Source organism: Aegilops tauschii, chromosome 6 (genome assembly GCF_002575655.3).
Source record: "Aegilops tauschii subsp. strangulata cultivar AL8/78 chromosome 6, Aet v6.0, whole genome shotgun sequence".
NCBI classification, from domain to species: domain Eukaryota; kingdom Viridiplantae; phylum Streptophyta; class Magnoliopsida; order Poales; family Poaceae; genus Aegilops; species Aegilops tauschii.
In genome coordinates this window covers 33,806,701-33,814,953 of record NC_053040.3, presented here as the reverse complement: position 1 = coordinate 33,814,953, position 8,253 = coordinate 33,806,701, and positions in this window count along the sequence as shown.

Here is an 8,253-nt window from a genome sequence, read left to right as displayed (position 1 = left end):
ATGGGTGGGCAGCTCGGCGGTCCGACTGGTAGTTGTGGGTCATCCGCTACAGGTAGTACCACGACCATTTCTCTTTACGTCTAGTACTACGGGTCATCCGGATACATCACTACCACGATGAGTCGTCTGATACTACCAGCACCAGTATTGATCCCCGGATCCCTTTTAGCACAATGGGTGGCCAGCTGGGCGGTCCCGCCAATAGCACTTCAAGTACTCCTCGGCTGGACCCCGACTACCATTAGTTATCGATGATTCTGACTTGGACTACCCGACAACAGTTGGCTATCACCACTATGTGTATTCCGAACCCAAAACTCCTGGCACACAACTTCTATAACGGTCTTTCTCGACCCTGACTACCGGTACTAGTGGGTGTTTCAGACTACGACTACCCGTAGTGGTGAGTCCGAACGAGTAATGCCTCCGCTACAGTGTGCAAAAGATAAGGATTTTTTTAGTTTCTTGTAAGCTTTTTTTAGACAAAGTTTCTTTTAAGTTTATTTTTAGTTGAAGTTTCTTTTAAGTAACAAGAACATTTTGTTATTTCAGATTTACGATATTTGATCCACGTGAGCACAAAAGCCCATATAGTACTTACCAGCCCAATCCAGATACGTAATAGAATTGCCCATATAGTACTTAGCAGCCCAACTTACCAGCCACGTATGTAAACCTAGCCATAGACGCAAATCCCATCGAGAGCAGTGTAGGGGAACGCGACAGAAAACAAAAAATTTCCGACCTACGCACCAGCCCAGGACCACTATGGAGACTGCATACATGGTTTGATCTTTTTCGTTACCGACTCGTAGCGCAGCGGGAAGTAGAGTCGATGACGATCGGCGGTGCAGATCCCCGCAGCTAGGATTTACAACCTCCCAACCGCGAGGATGTATACCCTCATCTGCTCCTCAGACAGCCCTCCGGGAGGCGGTTGAACAGCCCCCCCGGACGGTGTCGCGGACAGCCCTTCGGGAGGACCTTCGAAACTCGAACGGTCACTCGGACAGCCCTTCGGGAGGACCTCACGAACTAAGACCGAAACTACGATCTCTCTACAGAGTTGCACACATACGGTGTCATCTATCCGGCAGGGCTTCACCGTCCAGAACTAGTTCCTGCCGGAACCCAGACAGCCTTACGGCTCTACGAAACTCTTTTCGTGGGAGGGAGAGAAGAAGCCAGATAATGCATGGCATGTGTATGAGAGCAAGGGATGAGTGTGGAGGGCTGCCCCTCCACCTCTATTTATAGGAAATCCCAAGGGGGTAGGGTAGTTTCACAAAAAACCCAAAATGCACATGAATGAAGTCCTTCCACAAGGACCTAGGAGTGAAACCAAGGAACAAGAGGGTCCCCAAGGGGGGATACCCCATGTGGCCGGCCACACCCCCATGAGGGGCCCAAAAAATGGCTCCTATCCATCCATGTCATCCCCAAGATCTTTTGGAGCAAAGCCCCAAAAGGTGGCTTTCCATAAAGTAACCATAAAGCTGATTTTCACTATTCACGACGACATTTTTCAGCGTCTGATCGAACTGAAAATATTTATGTGGGCTAAGAACATTTCCAGTACCCACTAAAATGATTTTCAACGCGTTCCGAAACAATTCCGGTTTTAGTGATTTTCATCTGCGAAACGCATCTGAAGTGGCTCCGGCAGCTCCGGAACATTTCCGGTTTTTATCTCAGAAAATTCCAAAAAGCTTCCAGAATGATTCTGGCATCCTCCAAGAATTATCAGGCATGTGCCGAAACCAATTTGACTTAATGGTGTATCCCGAAACAACTTTTCGGTATCATCGAAACTTATCCGATGACCTCTCTCTGCGGTACGATTCCGCTGTCCGAAACTTTTCGGTGTCCGAAACTTTTTCGGTGATTTTCTCTCAGACTCCCTGTCTAGTATTCAGCAGATAGATGACCCTTAAGCGTGTGACCCTATAGGTTCGTGAAGTATAGACATGACCCGGAACCCCTTCCGATCAATGATCAACATCGGAGCCGTGGACACCCATATTGACCCCTATACCCACACGAATAAATATTCGAGTGAACCTCCAGTTGCCGTGTGCTATTCCTGTTGCTTCGCGATATGTTACAAATACCCGAGGTGAGACATGTTGGCATTCCTGTGGATCAACAACTTGTCCACTATGCTAGTTACCTCGTTACCGGTATTGTTCTCTTTTCTCGTTATCGTATTCCGGCATCCCCGTGATCAAATCACAAAGTGTCTGGCCAGACGATGATGGATACCGTAACACCGAGAGGGCCCAGAGATATCTCTCCATCGTCGGAGGAGCAAATCCCAATCTTGAGCTATCAAGTTACTTGACACACTTTTCCATGAACCCGTAAGCCGCCGTAATAGCCACCCATTTACGGATGACGTTTAACAAACCCCAAAGTTCATGAAGCAAGCATGAAGAAACTCGATACTCTCATGGTCTAAGGAATCATGCAAACGTTAACCATCTCTGTGTTATGTACCAATAAACTTGTGACGAATGAATCTCATAGCATAACATCAATTCGGGTCGATTCAACACAAATGTCCTTCCTGACATTGTGCCCTCAAAGTTGCTTGGCATAGACATGCCCATGATTGGGAAAACATAATCATCATGCAACACTTGAGCTAGTCTTAGAGGCACGACTAGGAATACATTTTACCGTTTATTATTCCACACGTGCATATGGGTTCTCCCTAGAGCCTTTATGGATATACGGGCTCGGGAACCACAGCAGTTATAGCATGGAACATAAACATAATTATGAACAAGGAGATAATCAATAACATTTATTATTGCCTCTAGGGCATATCTCCTACAAGCAGTTCATCAGGCGGCGGCTCCCTCTCCTCCACGCCCTGCGACGTCCTCTCCTCCGCGTCCGGCGACCCAGTGCTCCGCAACCGAACTGTATGTACACATATGGTGTTTCCCTCCCTCTTATTACCAATCAGATTCAATTAATACAGTGGATGTGGATGGTGCCGCGGCGGCCGATCTGCGGATCCTTTTAGTGACACATCGCATGCACTAAACTAAAATATAGAAATCTAATACTTTCTCTAAATTGTAGCAGTATGGGCATACTTTATAATGATCATGCCCTTCATTCATCTCTTTTCAAACTAGGAATACATCGTGGAATAGAATTGATCATTTATTTCTCATTGTATTATAGAGGCTGTTAGCGGAATTACCAAGCACTCCATATCTTCAGTTCGGCCACATTGTGTTGAATAGTGACAGTTTGAAATTAATAGATATTTCAATTTTCAAACATATTGTAACTAGCACTGTTCTGTTGGTTTCTATAGGGACCATGGATTCAAAGGCACAGCACAACTGAATGGATGATGACAAGTACTTGCATCAGGCGCGTCAAGAGATGGACAAGAATATGCAGCGAGAGCGAGAGGTGATGGACAAGAATCTGATGAGGACATCAATACCATTGTTACACCCACAGCCCCTGCTGCTATACATACTGGACCAATTACTAGAGCTCGCGCACGCCAATTAAATTACCAGGTACTTTCGTTTCTTGGTAATGATTCTAATGTTCATGAGAATATGATGCTGCCTAAATTGGATACATTTGTTTTGCTTACAAATGAAGGGCCTAGCTTTGAGAAGGATGAACATTGGAGCAAGAACAAGCATGGAGATGATGGCATGCGCATGGGGAACAAGAACGGAGTTACAAGTGATGATTTCAGGACGTTGAAGCCACCATAATGCGTGCATGAAGCCTTGGACGAAATATACAAGATGCTACTTCATAACTTTTGTCCAGAGGCTATTCTAGGTGCTACGTCACCTTTTTTATTGGGCCAGGCCCATGTAATTTCGAAATACATAAGTATAGGCTTTCTTTAGAGTCCGTATGTGTGGGGAAACAAGAGATAGGGTTGGTTTCGGACACCCCTTCCTCAAGGGCCACGAAATTCCCCCCCTCTTCCTCCATATATACAGCCCTTAGGGCGTCGTTTAGACTTTGGGTTTTGTTTAGATTAAAAGTTTGCCATAGCTGCAACTTCGCGTACTTCGTTTGTGTTCAGCGACCAGACAAAGGCGTCACAAACTCCACCTTGATCAATAAAGCTTTCATCTTATATTCGCAATATCCAGATTGCAATCTCAGTTTCTTGCCTGTTCTTCGTTTGCTCGCAGGAAACAGACCCTCGTGGTCAGGTTGATCGTGCTCCGGCGTGGTCGATAACCTCTCGGAGTTGGTTTAGCGATTGCTAAGGCGCGACGTCCTCGCACGTTCGTAGTTGGATCGTCAAAGTCGACTTCCATCAAAGCGATATTCATCATCTCATCGAAAGACGGGACACCTTTGCCTCTATCAAGTGGTATCAGATTTCCAGGTTGCTCGGTGAGATTTTACAGTTTTTCGTAGTTTAGATCGAGTCTGTTCTTCATACCTACAGTCCACGAAAAAGCCACAAAAAAAATTAGGGTTAGTTCATCATATCCGAACCAATCTGAGCCTTTGCATAATCTTTTTAGGGTTTTTGCTTTGTTGAATTTGCGGTTGCATCGTCGTGTCAAGTTGCTGGTCTTAGAGTCTAGTCTTTTAGAGTTTCGAGTTCTGGTCATAAGTTGTCACGCCGCCGCCGCACCATCATCATCGCCTTGCCATCTACCACCATTGCTTATCCGCCACCGCTCTGAATCCGTATCTATATACAACCACCAATCCGTATCCATATACCACCGATCCGTATCCATATACCACTACCGCTACCATATACCACCACCGCTGCCATCTCCTACCGCCATATATCCACCACCAATCCGAGTTCTTTTCGAGTCTGGAGACCCCCGGGCAGTTTTTAGGCCAAAATTTCGGCAACCAAAAATATTTTTTCCCTATCCTATTTTTAGGCTCCGGGTAGTGTTTTGAGACACTCGCCATTATAGTGATTTTTTGTCGCACTTTTTCGTCGTCGCTGGCCTGATTTCCGAAAAAAAAATAGTCAAAAAATTTTGTGCCCATCCTGTCAGTTTGACCTGGGAAGAGTTTTGAGACACTCGCCATTATAGTGATTTTTCGCAAAAAAAAAAGAGGAGCCCAAAAAAAAAGAGCGCAAAAAAAAAGCGAATTTTTTTTTTCCAGAGTGTGCTTTTCCCTTGTTTACGTGCAGCGCCGTAATTTTGTTAGTGTTCTAGGCTCGCGTCTCTAGCACGGTCTAGCCTAGGACCAGCACAGTACCGTCGTTGAGCGTTTATTCAACTTTGCATCTCTGAATTGATTATTGCTTACCATTTTGCTACCATATTATAAGCCTTCCAGCTCCACATAAGTCTACATCGTGCGTTTGACTCTCCCTAGTAACCGCTATATCCAAGCTTTGAGAGTTTTTGACTACAACGGTTGCCGATCACCACCTGCTGCTGGGTAAGAACTGGTAAGAATTTGAGATTCGCTTGAAGGTTTTGTGACACACCACCATCACCACCACTTCTAGTAGTCTGCAGGGTCATATTCTTTTGTGTTTCTATTGCTGCTAACCATGGCAGGTTACCAAGCCGATGAGACTGATTGGGAGAACATGACGAACAAGGAGTTGCATGATAAATTTCAGCAAATGATGAGTGGCCAGGTGGGAGATGTGCTAAACAGATTTGAAGAGGCTATGGAGAAGATAGATGCCGTGGAGAAGTCGTTCGAGACAAAGCTGGATAACAAGTTTACTGAATTACTCAAGCGTCTTCCCCAACCACCACCGGCTGCACATGTCGCACCTCTACAACAACAACAACCACATCTCCAGCGCCGCCTTCCAAATCAAGTGGGACGGGCACAACGCGTTCCAATTGAGACTGGTCAAAATTCAGGTGCTGCTGCACCTACTGTTGATGCTTCTTTGGCTCCTGCTCCTGCGGCGGCTGAGGAGGATGATGATTATGCGGGCGATTATGAGGATGAGGTTGATCAAAATCAGAACTACGTGCAGCCACCAGCACTACCACCAGCAGGTCGACCTTAGGTATATATTCGCAACGGTAGGCCGGCACCACCACCTCAGGTACGAGATCATGACCATCTCCCTAAACTGAAATTGAATATTCCATCATTTGAGGGTAGATATGTTCCTGATATATATCTTACTTGGGAGTTAGAAACTGAACAACGATTTACATGTTTACAATATCCTGAGGACAGACGTGTTCCTGCTGCTGTTTGTGCTTTCACTAGCTTTGCATGTGTTTGGTGGTCTGAACATTGTAGATTATATCCTGTTCCAGCTACTTGGGCTGCTTTGAAAACTGCTATGCGTACTCGTTGGGTTCCACCATATTATCAACGTGAATTACTTCAAAAATTGCAGCGTTTAAGACAAGGGAAAAATTCTGTAGAAGAATATTATCAGGAATTACAAACTGGCATGATTAGATGTGGTATTGTTGAGGAGAATGAAGCTATGCTTGCACGTTTTATGGGTGGATTAAATAAAGAGATTCAGACCATTCTAGAGTATAAGGATTATAATAATATCACTCGTTTATTCCATCTTGCTTGTAAAGCTGAACGTGAAGTGCAGGATCGACAGCCATTGGCGTGAACTAACTTTTCTGCAGGTCGACCTTCATCATGGACACCGCGTGCATCTTCTACTTCCACTTCACCATCACCTCCATCAGGTGCCACCTCCAACCGTGATACAAGAAAGCAGGCACAACCACCACTCTCTGCCAAGAGCACACCTGCCGGGCCTGCGCAGAGCTCTTCTTCTTCCATGGCATCGACAGGGCACACAAGTGATATTATTTGTCGTCGTTGTAAGGGAAGAGGACATTTTGCGAGAGAATGCAAATCTCAGCGTGTAATGATTGCTACTGAGGATGGTGGGTATGAGTCCGCTAGTGACTATGATGAGGAGACTTTGGCTCTTATTACACGTGAAGAACATGGTGGAGATGATTCTGAAAATGAGACGCAATACATGGCTCCTGAAGACGCTGACAGGTATGAATGTTTAGTTGCTCAACGTGTTTTGAGTGTGCAGGTCACACAAGCAGAGCAAAATCAGAGGCATAATTTGTTCCATACAAAGGGAGTTGTGAAGGAACGTTCTGTTCGCGTCATCATAGATGGAGGGAGCTGTAACAACTTGGCTAGCATGGAGATGGTGGAGAAGCTATCTCTCACCACAAGACCACATCCACATCCTTACTACATCCAATGGTTCAACAACAGCGGCAAGGTTAAGGTAACACGTATTGTTCGTGTGCATTTTAGTATCTCTACATATGCTGATTATGTTGATTGTGATGTGGTACCCATGCAAGCATGTTCCTTATTACTAGGTAGACCATGGCAATTTGATAAAAATTCTGTACACCATGGTAGAAACAATCAGTATACTCTTGTTCATAAGGATAAAAATATTACTTTGCTTCCTATGAATCCTGATTCCATTTTGAAAGATGACATTAATAGAGCTAATAAAGCAAAACAGGAGAAAAATAAGAGTGAAAATCAGATTGTGGCAAAAGAATTTGAGCAACAAATGAAACCTAATAATAAACCATCTAGTGTTGTTTCTGAAATTAAATTGAAAAGTGCATGTTTACTTGCCACAAAATCTGATATTGATGAGCTAGATTTCAGCAAATCTGTTTGCTATGCTTTTGTGTGCAAAGAGGCATTATTTTCATTCGAGGACGTGCCTTCCTCTTTGCCCCCTGCTGTCACTAACATTTTGCAGGAGTTCGCTGACGTCTTCCCACAAGACGTGCCACCGGGATTACCACCTATTCGAGGGATTGAGCATCAAATTGACTTAATTCCCGGTGCATCGCTACCCAACCGTGCACCATACCGTACCAATCCAGAGGAGACGAAGGAGATTATGCGTCAAGTACAGGAGCTGCTCGACAAAGGTTATATACGCGAATCTCTTAGTCCTTGTGCTGTTCCTATTATACTAGTGCCTAAAAAGGATGGTACGTCGCGTATGTGTGTTGATTGTAGAGGCATTAATAATATTACTATTCGTTATCGTCATCCTATTCCTAGGCTCGATGATATGCTTGATGAATTGAGTGGCTCTACAATTTTCTCCAAAGTTGATTTGCGTAGTGGATACCATCAAATTCGTATGAAATTGGGAGATGAATGGAAAACTGCATTTAAAACTAAGTTTGGTTTATATGAGTGGTTAGTCATGCCTTTTGGGTTAACTAATGCACCTAGTACTTTCATGAGACTAATGAACGAAGTTTT